Below are 20,142 nucleotides of genomic sequence, written 5' to 3'. Positions count from 1 at the left end.
AATAGATTAAGCGTCGTGTGAAGGGCGGCCAACCAGCTATGCCACGTGGCGCAAGCTGGTTGGCCGCGGTGAAACAACTTTTGGGATATTGTTTTTAGATGGAGATGAGGAATTTTTAAAACATTTTTTTCCTTTTTAGATGAAGCTGATGACTCCACACTTTTTTTTAAATGAAGGGCTACGCAAAGGGGGGCTCGCTGGTAGCTAGGTTGTGTTAGTGATTGTTTCTTTTTCTTTTTACTTTTTTTTTCCAGATGAAGGTGAAGATTTTTTAATATTGTTTCTAGATAAAGGCGAGGACTTCATGTATTTTTTATATGAAAATATGCACGCGACTTTTTTTAAAGGGCGTCACAGGATGAAGCCCCAACCACTAGTGGCGGGGATTAAGGTACGCGACATCAAGGTCGGCATAGTGCCACCGGGATGTTTAGAGGATGCTTAGCTCATTGGCAACTAGCATAGAGATACTTGCGAGGGAACCACCTGCGATGGCGTGAAAATCGGAATTTGGCAGGGTGAATAGCTTGGTTGGTACATGCACCAGTGGCGACAGTATTAACATAGACCTCCGCTTCTCAATCTACAAGAATAGAGACATATGTGTAGTTATCACACCTTGCGTAATATCACACCTACATCAAATCACATGAACTACCCAAATCTAAGGCACACAATGTAATATCACACATGCTTGTCTTTGGTAATCCATAAGTATATGATAAGAGTGTCGAACCCAACGAGGAGCTAAAGGTAGAATAAATATCCCCTCAAGTTCTATCGATCATCGATACAACTCTACGCACACTTAACGTTTGCTTTATCTAGAACAATAATAAAATTACAAGTACTTTTGCGAGAATAAAACTACAAATAAATTGCAAAATAATAAAGTTAGTTATTTAATAAAAAGGTTTTTGTCACACAAGAAAGTTATTTGTCCCTAGGCAATCGATAACTAGACCGGTAATCATTATTGTAATTTTATATGAGGGAGAGGAATGAGCTAACATACTTTTCGTACTTGGATCATATGCACTTATGATTGGAACACTAGCAAGCATCCGTAACTACCAAAGATCATTAAGGTAAAACCCAACCATAACATTAAGTATCAAGTCCTCTTTACTCCCATACGCAACAACCCCCTTACTCGGGTATAAGTTTCTGTCACTCTCGCCATCCACTATAAGAGAATCATGAACGTATTGCAACACCCTACAACAGGAATCCCTCATGTTTGCGCGACACGGAGGGCACCATAGGACAGCACCAAAATAAAATATACAACTCAAACCAATCATGATCATCAATTAACTCATAGGACAAAATAGATCTACTCAAATATCATAGGATAACTACATATCATTGGATAATAATATATAGTGTTGAGCATCATGTTTAAGTATAGAATTACAGCGGGAATAGAGAGGTTACACCGCTGCATAGAGAGGGAGAAAATTGGTGTTGACGGTAGCAAGGTTGTTGACATAGATCGTAGTCACGATACTTGCCCCATCGGCACTCCGGTGCCACAGGGAGAGAGGGGTAGAGAGCCCCTCCTCTTCTTCCTTGGCCTCCCACCTAGATGGGAGGAGTGTTTCCCCTATGGTCCACAGCCTCCATGGCAGTGGAGTGGTGAGAGCGCCTTCGAGATTGGATCTCTCTCTCTCCCTCCCCCCCCCTCTCTCTCTGTTCTCTTCTGTTCCACGTTCCTGTTTTCTAGTCGAAAACTGTTTCTTAAATATCCGGAGAACTGTAACTCCGATTGCGCAAAATTTTTAACATAACTTTTTTTACGGATATAAGCTTCCTTGCGCCCAAAGAAGAGCCCCAACCGATTTACGGGGTACCCACTAGGCACCACCGCGCGCTAGGGGGCCCAGGCGCGCCCTGGTGGTTAGTGGAGGTCATGGGCCTCAGTTTGCATTGATTCCATCTCCCAAAAATCACATATATTCCAAAATAATTCTCCATAAATTTGTGTCGCGTTTGGACTTCATTTGATATGAATATTCAGCGAAACAAAAAAAATGCAACAAACAGAAACTGGCACTGGACACTGGATCAATATGTTAGTCCCCAAAAATAATATAAAATGTTGCCAAAAGTGTATAAAAGTTGTATAATATTGGCATGGAACAATAAAAAATTATAGACATGACGGAGATGTATCAGTCTTGAAGCACGATGCCACCAGGGCGCTGCTAGGTGTCATCCGACTTACGTGAGGCAAAAAATCAACCGCCCCGTGGGTCGTTGGATCAAGAATTGTGTAGCCGTATGATGACCCACAAGTATAGGGAATCAATCGTAGTCCTTTCGGTAAGTAGGAGTGTCAAACTCAACGAGGAACAGAAGGAAATTATAAGCGGTTTTCAGCAAGGTATTCTCTGCAAGTACTGAAAGTAGCGGTAACATATAGTTTTATAGCAAGGTAATTCGTAACAAGTAGCAATAGCTATAAATGTGCAACAAGATGGCACCATCTATTTTATAGTAAAGCACAAACCGGAACATTCTCCTATAATAAGTAAAGCGTTCTTGTGGACACATGGGAATTCTCGAGGACAAGCGTTTGCTACTTTGAAAATTTGATATGTGGGTGGAGTAGTGCCAGAGTGTTGTTCTTACTTGAACAAACAACCCTCTTATGATTACCCCATCTCACAAGCATCCGCAACTACGAAACAAGAATTAAGATAAATCTAACCATAGCATGAAACATATGGATCCAAATCAGCCCCTTGTGGAATAACACATAAACTAGGGTTTAAACTTCTGTCACTCTAGCAACCCATCATCTACTTATGAACCCACAGTGCCATCCCTTAGGCCCAAGTATGGTGAAGTGTCATGTACTTGACGTCCACATGACACCACTAAAGTAAGAACAACATACATATCATCAAAATATCAAACGAATACCAACTTCACATGATTACTTATAACAAGACTTCTCCCATGTCCTCAAGAACAAAAGTAACTACTCACAAATCATATTCATGTTCAAGAACAGAGGGGTATTGAATATGCTTAAGGATCTGAACATTTAATCTTCCACCAAATAAACCAACTAGCATAAACTACAATTTATAATCAATACTACTAGCAACCCACAAGTACCAATCCGAGGTTTTGGGACAAAGATTGAATACAAGAGATGAACTAGGATTTGAGAGGAGATGGTGCTGGTGAATATGTTGAGTAAGATTGGTCCTCCCACGATGAGAGGATCATTGGTGATGTCGATGGCTTCGATTTCCCCCTCCTGGAGGGAAGTTTCCCCGGCGGAATCGTTCCACCGGAGAGCAAAAGTGCTCCTGCCCAAGTTCCACCTTGAGACAACGGAGCTTCGCCCCTAAAGTCTTCTTCTTATTTTTTCTAGGGAAAATAGCATCATATAGCAGAGGATGGGCAATAGAGGCCTGCCAGGGGCCCATGAGCTCACAAGGCGCGCCCCCCTGAGCTCGTCACTCCCTGGTGGCTGCCTCCTGGTATTTCTTCCATCAACATTTTTTATATATTCCAAAACAATTCTCCAAAAAATTTCAAGTCATTTAGAGTTGTGCAGAATAGATATCTCTGTTGTAGCCTTATCCGATCCAGAACTCCAACTGCCGGTAATCTCCCTATTCATGTGAAACTTGCAAAATAAGAGAGAAAAGGCATACGAATTGCATCATAAAGTGAAATGATGGTTAAAAATATAATAAATAACAGTAGGAAAGCATGATGCAAAATGGACGTATCAACTCCACCAAGCTTAGACCTGGCTTGTGCGCAAGCAAAATCCAAAGTCGATAATCATGACCACATGTTTAGAGAGAGAGAGAGAGAGCTGTCGATAAAACAAAATACATACATGAAAGCATCATGATCATTATCATAGAAACAATATATCATCATAAAATTCTCACGATCAAGTAAACATTCGTTCACAAACTAAAGTGCGAACCATAAACTTCATTGAAAACTAACAAACTCTGATCTTAGTGATTGAAACAATTGCAAGTTATCATATTATCGGAAAGAGTCTATGTAAGAGCTTTGATTAGCAAGTTCAGATACTCGATTATCATTTAGTATTCTATGATTGCTGACACTCAAAGTATATTCAAGGAGCAAAAGTTCTAGTCAAACACATAGGAAGATGGGGGCTTATAGTTTTGCCTCCCAACTTATTTACCTTGGGGGTAATGTCAACAATAATAACTCATGATTACCTACATCCAATTGGATATATGTGCCTGAATCTTTCCCCACCACATGATGCTTGCCAAAAGAAAAATAAATACAGAATAGAGATGAACACTATTGACACTCGCATAAAAGTAAATACTGAAAAGTAAATGATAGGCCCTTCGCAAAGGGAAGCAGAGGTTGCCATGCATTTTTTATTTCTGGATGTTCAAGCTCTTAATGTAAAGGACGCCACTTTATATTGCCCCTTGTGATAGCAACCTTTATTATGCATTCCATCACTTTTATTTCTTTACCATCACAAGTTTGTACAAAGGTTATTTTTCCTTACAATAAAAGATCATACATATTTTGGAGCAATTTTTATCTTATTTAATTCATAGGTATATATGGTGGACTCTCATGACATGAAACTGGGTTCAAGGATTTTCGGATGCACAAGTAGTATCTTTACTCAGTACGACTTTTGGATAGCAAAATATCTACAAGCAAGCACCACATATTGGAGGATTCGTGACAATATAACTTCTATTTGAATATAAGAAAACATAACTCATTACGTTGTCTTCCTTGTCCAATGTCAACTATTTGATCAAGCATAAAATATTTAATGGGGGATCATAATGATAAAAGGTGTCCAAGATAGTAGGTTTATATGTGAGACCTCTCTTTCTTCATTAATTTTCATGAATTGCACCAATGACCAATGCTATGGTTGTTAACTTCCAACAAATTTCACTAATTATACTTATTCTATGTGAAGTCATCACTCCCCATGGGGTTAGCATATGATCTTTTTATTCTCTTATTTGCTAAGAATTAAACAGGAAAGTAAAACAAGTAAACTCAAACTACTCTTTATTATATAACTATCACACTCGGTTGCATAGATAGATCACCAAACAAGCACTCAAAACTATATCATACTAAAACCTTATTCTTCTAAATCACGAAATAACTAAGGGTCGAACTAAAAAAGATAATCATGGTAAAAGTGATGGTGATACGATACAGGGACACATCACCCAAACTTGGAACAAGCCAAGGGTGGTGCGCATACTCGTGTACTCAAGTGTCTTTCTTCGGTGATGATGGGGGAGTAATTTTCTTGGCGACGATTCCCCTTGGAGTGTGATTCTCCTCCTTAAGCTCATTGACTTCCTTTTTAAGATCCAAACTCTCCTTGCGGAGTATGTTGGTGATGGTTAGTGCACCATCAACCAAGGGGTGCAATTTGGTTGTGGAGCAATAAGCAACATCACCCTGCGCATGACAATAAGGGGTAAATCGAGTAATGGAAGGTTTAACATTATTTGGCAAACTTGCCTTTTTGAACTCCACATGCATATCTCCTGGCTGAGGTAGGGGTGTTCCCATTTCTACTTTGCTCTAGGACTCCATCCTTTTCAGATCGACATCCTCCTCCTCATCTGTAGTCCATCCATATGAGTCAACCTCCCCGTAGATTCTATGGTCGGTAGTGAAGTGCGAGACATAGTTGTCTGATTCTTGAGACGACATATTGATCTCGGTCTGCCAGAAAAATAACCCAAAAACAAAAATAGAGGATAAACTTGCGATACGACGGTCAAAACATCCATGAGTATATATAATGAATTTTTCCCATGCAGGACAAGTAATCCGCAAGATAACGGAGTCGAGAAAGTCCACGGGGGAGTCACGAGCTCACACAACGCGCCCCTTGATCTCATCGCTCCCACGTGCACTTTCTTGATTGTTTATTATTTTCCTATTTTTTTATATATTCTAAAATGAATAAAAAGTACTTTTATGGAACTTCTAGAGTCGGTTTACTCACCGTACCACATACATACTCCTTTTTAGAGTTCCGAGCGTTCTGGAAGGTTTCTTTTATGTGTTCCTCCAGTGTCATTGTTTGAATAATATTAGTTTCAACATTAATGGGCGCACCTGAGATATAATGTTTAATTGTTTGCCCATTAACCACACTCAGATTAGTGTCCTCGGCATTGTTTATCTTGATAGCTCCAGAGCGATAGACTTCCTTGATGATATATGGTCCTTCCCATTTAGAGAGAAGTTTTCTTGCCAAGAATCTGAAACAAGAATTCCATAATAGAAGTTGATCACCTACTTGAAATTCCTGTTTTTGGATTCTTTTGTCATGGCATCTTTTAACTTTGTCTTTAAATAACATGGCATTCATAAACTTGTGTCCACCATTCATCTAGAGAACTAATATTGAAAGTGCAACTAATCCCCGGGTGGTTTCGGTAATTCATAACAACATATAGCTCATTGAACTAATATCCTTTCAAGATAAATATTTCAAGAAGTTCAAGGAATGGCATGGCATGGACTAGAGATGTGGACCCCTCAAAATGCGAAGGACACATATTGGAAAAAGCTCAAGACTCTTCATCTTTGTTTTAGTGATCCAAGATCACGTTGAGTCCATAGGAAAGATAATACTATTAAAAGGGTATGAGGTGTTGCTTAATGGCTTGCTTGCTCAAATGCTTAGTGATATTGCTCCACAACCCTCAACCACTTTCTCCATCCAAATATGTCCAAAACCTAAAGTCAAACTCGACCCCACCGATTCTTTCTATCCGGCGCCACCGAGTTCATATGACATAGCCACTACCAGAAACCCTAACAGTTCAGTCACATCGATACGGATCTCGGTCCCACTGAGATGGACTTGCCAACTCCCTGTTATCTGTTGCAATTATTTCGGTCTCACCGAAATTGCAACCGCTCTTACCGAGATGGCTTGACCAATTCTCTGTTGCCCTATTGCTTCACTTTGGTCTCACCAAGTTGATGCAGTCAGCGCCACCGAGATGAGGTTTTCCCTAAGCCCTAGCACATCAATCACACCGAGTTGTTCCAGTTGGTCCCACCGAGATTCCTAACGTTCACATTTTGAACTAAATTGGTCTCACTGAGTTCATCTATTCGGTCTCACCGAGTTGGGTCAAATGTGTGTAACGGTTGGATTTTGTGTGGAGGATATATATACCCCCTCCACCCCCTTCTCCATATGTGAGAGAGCCATTAGAATGTGCCTACACTGCCAACATACATTTTCTGAGAGAGAACCACCTACTCATGTGTTGAGATCAAGATATACCAATCCTACCACAAGAATCTTTATTTCTAGCCTTCCCCAAGTTGCTTTCCACTCAAATCATCTTTCTAGTATATCCAAATCTGTGTGAGAGAGTTGAGTGTTGGGGAGACTATCATTTGAAGCACAAGAGCGAGGAGTTCATCAACACACCATCTATTACCTTTTGGAGAGTGGTGTCTCCTAGATTGGTTAGGTGTCGCTTGGGAGCCTCCGTCAAGTTGTGGAGTTGAACCAAGAAGTTTGTAAGGGCACGGAGATCGCCTACTTCATGAAGATCTACCCGAGTGAGGCAAGTCCTTTGTGGGCGAAGGCCATGGTGGGATAGACAAGGTTGCTTCTTCATGGACCCTTCGTGGGTGGAGCCATCCGTGGACTCGCGCAACCGTTACCCTTAGTGGGTTGAAGTCTCCATTAACCTGGATGTACGATAGCACCATCTATCAGAACCACGCCAAAAATCTCCGTGTCTTCATTGCATTTGCACTCTCGAAACCCTTCCCTTTACCTTCATATGCAATGTTTTACTTTATGCTGCTACACTCTTAGAATTGCATGTGTAGGTTGATTGCTTGACTTATGCTAATTGTTAAAATATGCCCACAACTAAAATTGGAAAAAAGTTAGATTTTTATTTGGTCAAGTAGTCTAATCACCCCCTCTAGACATACTTTCGATCCTACAAATATTTGGTCAAGTTTTGTGTGGATGAAGACTTTAAGATTTAGGGAAACCGTGATATAAAAGGAATTAAGGAGACACAAAAGCTCAAGCTTGGGGATGCCCAAGGCATCCCAAGATAATATTTCAAGATGTCTCAAGCATCTAAGCTTCGGGATGCCCCGGTAGGCATCCCACCATTCTTCTTCAACAATTATCGGTTAGTATCGGTTGAGTCTAAGTTTTTGCTTCTTCACTTGAGTTGTGCTATTCTTGGAATGTCATTTTATTTTGCTTGCTGTTTTAATAAAATACTTAGATCTAAAAGTTTTTAAATAAGAGAAAGTCCTCAAATAGCTACCAATTTACATAACTACTCACTTGATCTTCACTTATACCTTTTTGTAGTAGCTTGTCATTTACTCTTGTGCTTCAGTTATATCCTATGAGTAAATTGTTGAATGAATTGAATATCATGAAGTTGAAATTATATCATGCCTAGTGGTAGATTCACATTGGGTTTAGAAAGTGAAATCTTTTGAAGCTTGACAATCACAATATTGGTCATACAAGCAATTCATGAATAATTAGTATAAGGAAGAGAACTTTCACATGCAAATACACTATCTTGGAAATCTTTTGTGATTGTGATCCCCCATCAAAATATTATATGCCAAAATTGTTGACGTTGGACAAGGAAGGCAACGTAATGGTTTATGTTTGTTCATGTTCACATAGAAGTTATATTGTCATAGATCCTTCAACATGTGGTGCTTGGCCCCCATCCTTGCTAGCCAAAAATTCCGCACCAAGTAGAGATACTACTTGTGCATCCAAAAACCCTTAAACCCAAATCTTATTTTCAAGCGTCCACCATACCTACCTAAGGATTAAGCAAGATCCTTCAAGTAAGTTGTCATCGGTGCAATAAGGCAATAAAAATTGCTTCTAAAAGTGTTAGATCATTTAGTGTAAGTGAAAATTGAGCGTTGTACGAACTTGTGATGGCAAAGAATAAAAGCGACATACTGCATAATAAAGGTTGCTATCATAAGGGGCAATATAACATGACGGTATTTTGCACTAAGGGGTTGAGCATACAAACAAATAAGCGCATGGCAACCTCTGCTTCCCTTTGTGAAGGGCCTATCTTTTACTTTTATGTATTTACTTTCATGCAAGAGTGAAAGTTTTTCTCTCCATTCCTTTTTATTTTTCTCTTTTGGCAAGAATCATGTGGTGAGGAAAGATCTAGGTACATATATCTAGTTGGATATGGGTACCAAGAGTTATTATTGTTGACATCACCCTTGAGGTGAATATGTTGGGAGGCGAAATAATAAGCCCCTATCTTTCTATGTGTCTGGTTGAAACGTTTTGCTCATGTGTATGTGGTGAGTGTTAGCAATGATGGAAGACTATATGATGGTTGAGTATGTGGAGCTCTTACTTAGACTCTGTTGAATAAGTTGAATTGCAATTGCTTGGTGACTGAGAACATAGATTGTTAAGTTTTAAGAGGATTCATTATTTGAACCTTAACATGTGAATTGGTTGCTACTTTAACACGAGAAGTTTTATAAGAAAGAATTGATGTTATGATGCTAGGAAAAGTGACTGAAATTGTCATTGATCAAACTTGTGCACTTTGCTAGCATTCACAATTCATAAATTAAGCCCAGTGCCAGTTGTTGTTTTTTGCTTGTTTTTTAAATCGCAGGAAATCAATATCCAACGGAGTCCAAACACTGTGAACCTTTTTGTGGATTTTTTATGGGCCAGAGCAGCACCTGGGGGGTTGTGCCCACCTCGGTGGCCTCATGCGCCCCCTCTTCACCCTATAAATTCCCAAATATTCCAAAAACCCTTGGGGTAACCCTAGATCAGAAGTTATGCCGCCACAAGGCTCTGTAGCCACGAGAAATCAATCTAGACCCCGTTCCGGCACCCTGCCAGAGGGGCGAATCATCATCGGTGGCCATCTTCATCATCCAGGTGGCCACCACGATGAGGAGGGAGTAGTCCACCGTCGGGGCTGAGGGTTTGTACCAGTAGCTATGTGTTTAATCTCTCTCTCTTTCTCTCTCTCTCTCTCTCTCTCTCTCTCTCTCTCGTTTTCTTGATATGTCACGATCTTGATGTATCGCGGGCTTTGTTAATATAGTCGAATCATATGGTGTTTTCCCCTCTCTATCTTGTTGTGATGAATTGAGTTTTTCCCTTTGAGATTTCGTTGTTATCGGATTGAATACTTTTATGGATTTGAGAGCACTTGATATATGTCTTTCATATGAATACTCGTGGTGACAATGGGGTATCATATTGATTCACTTGATATGTGTTTTGGCATTCAACTCGCAGATTCCCGCGGTGAGATTGGGGTAATCTATTCATAGGGGTTGATGCATGTTCTCGTCTTTTGTTTCTTCGAGAGAAATCTTGGGGCACTCTTTGAGGTTCTTTGTATTGGATTGAGTATTATGAATCTGAAATTATTTGGTGTTCTTTTAGTATGAACTCTTGGATAGATCGATCGGAAAGAATAGCTTTGAGGTGGTTTCATACCCTACAAATGATTTCTTCCTATGTTCTCCGCTAGATAGGAACTTTGGAGTGATTCTTTGTTGCACGTTGAGGGATGATTATATGATCCAATTATATTAGCATTGTTTTGGATTGCACTAGTGAAAGTACGGACCCTAGGCCTCATTTTCAAGCATTGCAATACCGTTTTTGTGCCCGTTTACTATTTGCTACCTTGCTGTTTTTATTTATTCAGCTTATAACAATATATTTCTACCATCCATATTACACTTTTATCACCATCTCTTCGCCGAAGTAGTGCACCTATACAAATTACCATTGTATTTGGTGTGTTGGGGACACAAGAGACTTTTTATTATTTGGTTGCAGGGTTGTTTGAGAGAGACCATCTTCGTCCTACGCCTCCCACGGATTGATAAACCTTAGGTCATCCACTTGAGGGAAAATTGCTACTGTCCTACAAAACTCTGCGCTTGGAGGCCCAACACGTGTCTACAAGAATAAAGTTGTGTAGTAGACATCAGTCCTCCATGGACTCGTGATGCGTCCATTTTGCATCATGTTTTCTTCCTGTTATTTATGATGTTTTTATCCATAATAATGCTTTTTGGAGTAATTCTAATGCCTTTTCTCTCATAATATGCAAGGTACACACAAAGAGGGAGAAGGCAGCTGGAAATCTGGACCTGGAAAAGCTACGTCAGGCTACCTATTCTGCACAACTCCAAATGAGCTAAAACTTTACGGAGATTTTTATGGAATATATGAGGAATATTGGATCCAATAAGTACCAGAAGGGGCCCACCAGGTGGGCACAACCCACCTGGGCGCACTAGGGAGCCTAGGCGCGCCCTGGTGGGTTGTGCTCACCTAGGCCCTCCTCCGGTGCCCATCTTCTGGTATATAAGTCATTTTGACCTATAAAAAATAAGGGGAAGAATTTTGGGATGGAGCGTTGCCGTCTTGAGGCAGAACTTGGGTAGGAGCACTTTTGTCCTCTGGTGGAGCGATTGCGCCAGGGGAACTTCCCTCCCGGAGGGGGAAATCATCGTCCTCATCATCACCAACAACTCTCCCATCTTGGGGAGGGAAATCTCCATCTACATATTCAACAACACCATCTCATCTCAAACCCTATTTCATCCCTTGTGTTCAATCTTGTTACCGGAACTATAGATTGGTGCTTGTGGGTGACTAGTACTGTTGATTACATCTTGTAGTTGATTACTATATGGTTTATTTGGTGGAAGATTATATGTTAAGATCCAATATGCTATTTAATACCCCTCTGCTCTTGAGCATGATTATCATTTGTGAGTAGTTACTTTTGTTCTTGAGGTCACGGGAGAAATCATGTTGCAAGTAATCATGTGAACTTGATATGTGTTCGATATTTTGATAGTATGTATGTTGTGATTCCCTTAGTGGTATCATGTGAACGTCGACTACATGACACTTCACCATATTTGGGCCTATGGGAATGCATTGTGGAGTACTTATTAGATGATGGGTTGCGAGAGTGATAGAAGCTTAAACCCTAGTTTATGCACTATTCCGTAAGGGACCGATTGGATCCAAAAGTTTAATGCTATGGTTAGGATTTATCCTTAATACTTTTCTCATAGTTGCAGATGCTTGCGAGGGGGTTAATCATAAGTAGGAGCTTTGTTCAAGTAAGAACAACACCTAAGCACCGGTCCACCCACATATAAAATTATCAAAGTAGCAAACACGAATCGAATCAACATGATGAAAATGACCAGATTAAATTCACGTGTACCCTCAAGAATGTTTTGCTTACTTGTAACATCCCAAATTTTCAATTTGGAATGTTATACATTAGAGCATCATGCATATCATATTTTATTTCTGCATTTTGGTTGATCCTAGAAATTCTACGCAACTCAATGACCCACGGAGAGAGTTGGGGATTTCGTTATTTTCATATTTGAGTTTTCTCAAATTTGGAGAATAGGATCATTTGATTTTATTTATTTTATCATCAATTATTTCTATTACAAAAATATGAGAGAGGGAATAAAATGACTTTCCCAAAATAAAGAAATATTGAGGATTAAATAATAAAATCAAATAAGATTTTATTTCGGAGTTTTTCGGTGTTTTATTTGAATTTAGGAAAAAATGCGTTTTTCAAAATTGCATTTAGGTCCCAAATAAATGTTCACCTTGTGCGGCTTGATTTTAGAGGCCCGTGAAAATTTATTTCGGAATTTTTGGAGTCCGTTTAGTATTTCTTTTTATTTTTCTTCCGAGCGGAATAAATTAAAAAAAATGCGAACCGACTTAACGGGCCGTGTCCGACCTGGACACCGACCCGGGAGGCCTTTATAAGCCGGGGGGGGGGGGAGCCAGCCGAGCCCAGCCACCCGCGCGCCCCCAAACCCTAGCTCGCACGCCGCCGCCGGATCCCGCCGCCGAGGTTCGTCGCGCCTCGTTTTCTGTGTCAAAAAAAGAGAAAAAAATCGGCTTTCGTCGTTTTTCTTTTTCTCGGATTAAATCCGCGATTTTTCTGATCGCGATTCCTGATCCGATTTTCGTTTTAGTATAACTTTTCGCTCGTTTATCGGAATCAGGCGATTCAAGCTCCTAGAGTTTCGTCTCGAAACCCTCTATCCGAATAACCAACTTAAACAAGATTTTTCTACTGTAAAATTTGCCCTAGATCCAGATTACTAGAACGAAGTTGTTTTCTTTCGCCGTTTGACTTTCGTTGCTTCGTTCGAGTTGATTCTTTTTGCCAACCGGAGTTCTTAAGTTGAACCTTCTGGTTAGATCTCTTATTTGAGTTTTACCTGTGCATTAGATGAGTACTTATTGTATGCTTGTTTGTTTGTCTGCGATAGAATACCCGGAGTGCGCCGCCTATTACTACGAATCGTCAGGTTTGGCGGATCATCAGCAAGGCAAGTAACACTTTGATCATACTTTTCTACTACCTAGTTTTATTGCATTAGATCAATCCTCACACATTGCATGATTAGGATCTAATTAAATTGTGGGATGGGAAGTAGATGAGGTAGTACCTATTACCTGTTTATTATCAAACCTTTGGGAGTTACTTCTACGTTTGGTTATTATGCTATGCTATGCTAGTAGACGTGGATTGGGTGAGTGACATCCATGACAGATGTGAGATTGTTAATTAATGGTTTATCTAAGGTGGCAACTTAAACACACATCTGGGTGGATTGAGGCACCTGGGTATTCCAGGACTTGCCTGTTTTCTTTTGGACCGCCACCCAGGCTCAAAGGGATCATGAGACTATTCATACTAGAAACTTCCGTGTGCAGCCACAAGCTATTATGGGCTCTAGCATAGTTGACTAAGTTGTGCGAACTCTTACAGTGGTAGACTAGCAGATGTAGGGGATGTAGGTGGTACGGTCTACCCGATCGTAAGGTGCTAGCGCTTCTGAAAGACTATGTCTCGGTCATCCGTCTTCTCAAACACCATGTAGTGCGAGAAACCAAATGGAGGCGATCGAGTCTTGTGGGGAAAAGTGCGCAAACCTCTGCAGAGTGTAATAAACTAATCATGGTTAGCCGTGTCCCCGGTTATGGACAATCTTGAGTATCTAGTACTTGGATTATCATGTGAATCTCAACATGTTACTCTAAAATTAATTTTGTTGGGTTTTGTTAATGATGATGCTTAATTGGGATTGAGGATGCTGTCAACCATTCTCAATGTTTAACAACCACCATGATAGTAATTAAATTTATTCCTTTGAAGTAGGGAAAAAATGGCTTTACGCAAAACTGTCACCATAGAGCTTTCCATCAGCCAAATATGCATATAGTATAGCTATTTCATTCCATTACTCTCTATGTGTTACATTGCCAGCATATTCCATGTGCTGACCCATTTCGGGCTGCAACGTTAATGTTGTAGACTTTTCAGACGACGATTAAGGAGTTTTTAGGTCGTGGCTCTATACTTAGTGATGCCGTTGGAGTTGGTGGACTCACTTATCTTCCAAGCCTTCCGCTGTTATCGTTATTAGATGGCCTTAAGCTATATTTATTGTAATAAGTTCTCTTTTGAGACACTCTGTTATAAATCCTCCGAGTACTGTGTGGTGTCAGCACTACTGATCCAGGGATGACACTGGAGCACAGAGATCAGACTGTTTGAGGTCTGGTCGCTACAGAGATGGTATCAGAGCACACACTGACTGTAGGACACGACCACTAAGCACAAGACCTAGATCACTATTCACTCTCTTCTCTTCTGACCTCTCATATTTTCTATTCTTTAGGATGGCGGATGCAAGGAACAAGTTCACGCAACCGATGAAGATACACCCTTTGGACGACACTTGAAGGAAGTCACTAGATACCTGAACATAGGAGTACCAAGTTTCACCGGAACCTACAACACCACTTTACCTGAAGAAGAGCGCTGGATGATTCAAGTTCAAGTTCCAGGAAGGACGTTCATGCCAGTCACTGAGCCCATAGAGTTTTCTTTTGATGCACCAACTTGGAGTCTAGGAAAGAGCATGGCAGCTCACATCGCTATGGGACGCATTGGAGAAGTCTACCGCAAGGATCTCAAGGATACTATCTACCAGATTTGTGGGCGCCGAGATGAGCACTGGGAGATGATCAACACTAGGAAGGATAGATCAATCGCAGCTTTTATCCAGGAGTTAAACCAGCACATTCAACGACAGGAGAACCAGATGTGCGCCGACATGATAGATCTGAAGAAGGCTAAGACTAGAATCAAGGAACTGGAGGAAGAACTCAAGGCTACACGTGAAGATTATGAAGAAGAAATTGAAGTATTGGTGGAGAAGAATGACGACCTAATCAAGAAGATTGGAATATTTATGGAAGGCCCTACGCCAGTAGATGAAGACGAAGAACCCCAGGAGATTAGCCCGGAAGACTACATCATCATCGACGGCACCGACTTGGAAGCAGATAGTAGCGATGATGACTATGTTGATGAAGCTGGAGCAGATATCATGGAGTCTGCAACCGAAGAATATTTCTAGTAGACCACCTCATCAGTAGTAGTAGTCCACCATGTAAATATAGTAGTCCGAGCACTTTTGCGATAGATAGATCGATTGTATACCCTTGTTTGATTGATTGAAGTGAATTGTTTGTTTTGCCTCATGTGCATATGGGTAGTGTTTTCTCTTTAGACCCCCTCTATTCTTATATCTCATCATTTCTAAAACCCTCAGATGCCTCCGAGACGTGACCCTGGATTTGCCTTTCCACCGAAGCTCACCCAGTTGATCCAGCAGCAGAACACATTGATGCAGTTGCTAGTCCAGAATCAGAATCATGGGAACAACAACAACCCACCACCACCACCACCACCTGTTGACCACTTAGCCCATTTTCTTAGGCTGAATCCGCCAGTGTTTTCCAGTAGCAACGAGCCGATAGTAGCAGATGATTGGCTCTGCAAGACAGCTAGGGAGTTGACCACAGCAGGATGCACAGATGCGGAGAAGGTGAAGTTTGCCGCACATTAGCTAGAAGGACCCGCAGCATCATGGTGGGAGAATTTCACAGCCACTTTCCCAGTCGACACTGTCACATGGGACCAGTTTCAGCAGGCTTTTCGTACTGCCCATGTTTCAGCAGGAGCTATGGCCATGAAGAAGCGTGAGTTTCACAACTTGCGCCAAGGAGGACGGGCAGTTGGCCAGTATGTGGAGGAATTTAGTAAGTTAGCATGTTATGCACCAGATGACGTCGCTACGGATGCAGCTAAGCAGGAGAAGTTTCTAGAAGGACTGAATGATGAGTTGAGCATGCAGTTGATGGTAGCAACCTTCAACAACTACCAGGAGTTGGTAGATCGTGCTCTTATGATTGAAGGAAAGCAACATCAAATTGAAAATCGCAAGAGGAAGTATGGACAAGGAAAGTACAATTCAGGAGCTCAGCAGAAGCCACGTTTTACCCCTAGACCGGGAGGACATTTTCAGCATACCCATGGAGTAGGTAGCTCACACAATCACAATGGCACCAAGAATGTTAATGGCAACGGAGGAAGCAACGGCCAGAACCACACCAACCCCTCAACCCCAGCCAAGAAGGACTTGAGCCAAGTCACTTGCTTTAAGTGTTCGAAAACCGGACATTATGCCAATGAATGTCCTGAAGGCCAAAATGGCAATGGAAGTTCTGGGAAGAAGCCGAACCCTTTTAACAGGGGACAGGTGAACCACGTTAGCGTGGAGGAGGTTGAAGCACAGCCCGATGCAGTAATAGGTAAGTTTTTGGTTAAGTCATTTACTGCACTCGTTCTTTTTGATACTGGCGCATCACATTCATACATCTCAAGGGGATTTGTGGATAAGTATAACCTACTAACCCAAGCCCTTAGGTCACCCATGTTAGTAACCTCGCCCGGAGCAGAGTATGTGGCTAGTCTATGGTGTGATCGGTTACCATTAAGGATTGCTAACTATGTTTTTCCCTCAGACCTAATAGTATTGGAATCTCAAGGATTGGATGTGATATTAGGCATGGATTGGTTATCAAAGTATGAAGGGAATATTGAATGTGATAGTAAGTCAATTTTCTTATCACCCCAGAAGGGAGAAGGATCAAGTACGTATCCCGGCATGTGCCAAAGAGGACTCAAGTAAATTGCTTAACAGGAGTTGTGCAGGAGGAAGTACCAGTGGTAAGGGATTTTCCTGATGTATTTCCAGAGGAATTGCCAGGCATGCCACCGGATAGAGATATTTGAGTTTTTGATTGAGCTATTGCCATGCACAGGGCCAATATCAAAGAGACCATATAGGATGCCAGCAAAGGATTTGGTGGAAATTAAGAAGCAGATTAAGGAGTTACTGGATAAGGGATATATTCGCCCAAGTTCTTTGCCTTGGGGATCGCCAGTACTTCTAGTGGAGAAGAAGGATGGATCGTTAAGGATGGTTGTTGATTATCGAGGATTAAATGAAGTAACGATCAAGAACAAGTACCCACTACCAATGATCAACGATCTGTTTGATCGATTGCAAGGAGCTAAGGTATTTTCCAAGATCGATCTGCGATCAGGATACCACCAGTTGAAGATTAGAGAACAGGATATTCCGAAGACAGCTTTTACCACCAGGTATGGGCTGTATGAGTATACCGTTATGTCATTTGGTCTGACTAACGCACCTGCCTATTTTATGAACATGATGAACAAAGTGTTTATGTAGTTCTTGGATAAGTTCGTCGTAGTGTTCATTGATGATATCCTGGTTTATTCGAAGAATGAAGAGGAGCATAAGGAGCATTTGCGTTTGGTACTTGGAAAGCTCAGAGAACATCAACTATATGCCAAGTTCAGCAAATGTGAGTTTTGGTTGAAGGAAGTAGGATTCCTCGGACACGTTATATCTGGAGAAGGTATAGCAGTAGATCCCGCTAAAGTTGAAACCGTGACCAAGTGGGAAGCCCCAACAACAGTTGGAGAGATCCGGAGTTTTCTTGGACTCGCAGGATACTACCGGAGATTTATTGAGAATTTCTCAAAGATTGCGAAGCCTATGACTGAGTTGTTAAAGAAGGATACCAAGTTCATATGGACAGAGGAATGTGAGGCTAGTTTCCAGGAGTTGAAGAAACGTTTGGTTACCTCACCAGTGTTGATTTTGCCAGACCAGACCAAGGATTATGAGGTGTATTGCGACGCTTCACGTCGAGGACTTGGAGCAGTGCTTATGCAGGAAGGGAGAGTTGTTTCATATGCCTCAAGACAACTGAAGCCTCATGAATTGAATTATGCCACGCATGATTTGGAGTTAGCAGCCGTAGTACATGCATTAAAGACATGGAGACATTTCCTCATTGGAAATCATTGTGAGGTGTACACGGATCATAAGAGTTTGAAGTACATTTTCACACAGAGGGAGTTGAATCTCAGACAAATGAGATGGTTGGAGCTTATCAAGGATTATGATATGAAATTGCATTATCACCCTGGAAAGGCTAATGTAGTAGCAGACGCATTAAGCCACAAGAGCCATGTCAATACGTTAATGACGGGAGAAATACCAAGGGAGTTAGCCGAAAATCTTCGTGAACTATGTTTGGAAATAGTTTCGAGAGGCTATGTAGCAGCATTGGAGATTCAGTCAACTTTGATGGATAAAATCAGAGAAGCTCAGAAAGCTGACAAAGAGATTGCCGCTATAAAGGAGAAACTTAGCAAAGGAAAAGCTAAAGGATTTTGTGAGGATGAACACGATACCCTATGGTTTGAAGACCGTGTTTACGTGCCCAATGACCCGGAGATCAAGAAGTTGATTTTGCAAGAGGCCCATGATTCACCGTATTCGATTCACCCAGGAAATACCAAGATGTATATGGATTTGAAGGATATTTTCTGGTGGACCGGAATGAAGAAGGATATTGCGGAGTATGTAGCAGTTTATGATGTATGTCAGAGAGTAAAGGAAGAGCATCACGGGATTGTTACAACCATTGCCGATACCCGAATGGAAGTGGGATAAGCTAGGCATGGATTTTATCAGGGATAACCCAGGACTCGTTCAGGCTATGACTCGATTTGGGTTGTAGTTGATCGATTGACGAAAGTAGCTCATTTCATCTCAGTAAAGACCACTTATACCAGTGCTAAGTTGGCAAAGATATACATGACCAGGATCGTATGTTTGCATGGAGTTCCAAGGAGTATCGTATCAGATAGAGGAACCCAGTTTACCTCAAAGTTCTGGAAACAGTTGCACGAAACCTTGGGAACCGGGTTAGAATTCAGTACAGCTTTTCATCCATAGACAGATGGATAGACTGAGAGAGTCAATCAGATTTTGGAGGATATACTGAGAGCTTGTGCGCTAGATTATGGATCTAGTTGGGACGATAATTTGCCATATGTAGAGTTCTCTTACAACAACATTTATCAAACCAGTTTAAAGATGGCCCCTTTCGAAGCTTTGTACGGAAGGAGGTGCAGGACACCGCTGTCATGGGACGAAGTTGGAGACCGCCAGTTGTTTGGACCTGACTTGATTAAAGAGTCTGAACAGAAGGTGAAGTTGATTCGAGATAGGCTCAAGGTAGCCCAGTCCAGACAGAAGAGTTATGCGGATTCTAAACGCAAGGAGACAGTTTATGAAGTCGGAGATAGAGCTTATCTTCGAGTATCACCACTTCGGGGAACAAAGCGTTTTGGAGTTAAAGGGAAGTTAGCACCACGATTTGTAGGACCATATCGAGTTTTGGAGCGTATGGGAGAAGTAGCCTACAAATTGGAATTGCCCGAAGGATTGTCAGGAGTTCATGATGTGTTCCACGTTTCTCAGTTAAAGAAATGTCACGCGGAGATGGCTGACATACCATTGAGAGACACAGTGCCCTTGGAAACTATTCAGTTGGATAACGATTTGACCTACGAGGAGAAACCAGTCAAGATTCTCGAGTTTGCCAACCGAGTTACTCGCAACAAGATTATCAAGTTTTGCAAAGTTCAGTGGAGCCACCACACGAAGGATGAAGCCACCTGGGAGCGAGAGGAAGATTTACTCAAGGACCACCCTCACCTATTTTCTAGCCAACCCGAATCTCGAGGGCGAGATTCATCTTAAGGGGGGTAGGTTTGTAACATC

This window comes from Triticum urartu, chromosome 3A (assembly GCF_056163025.1).
Source record: "Triticum urartu cultivar PI428250 chromosome 3A, HENAU_Tu73, whole genome shotgun sequence".
In the NCBI taxonomy this organism is placed as follows: domain Eukaryota; kingdom Viridiplantae; phylum Streptophyta; class Magnoliopsida; order Poales; family Poaceae; genus Triticum; species Triticum urartu.
The sequence above is the reverse complement of the archived record's forward strand: the minus strand, read 5'-3'. Positions refer to the sequence as shown.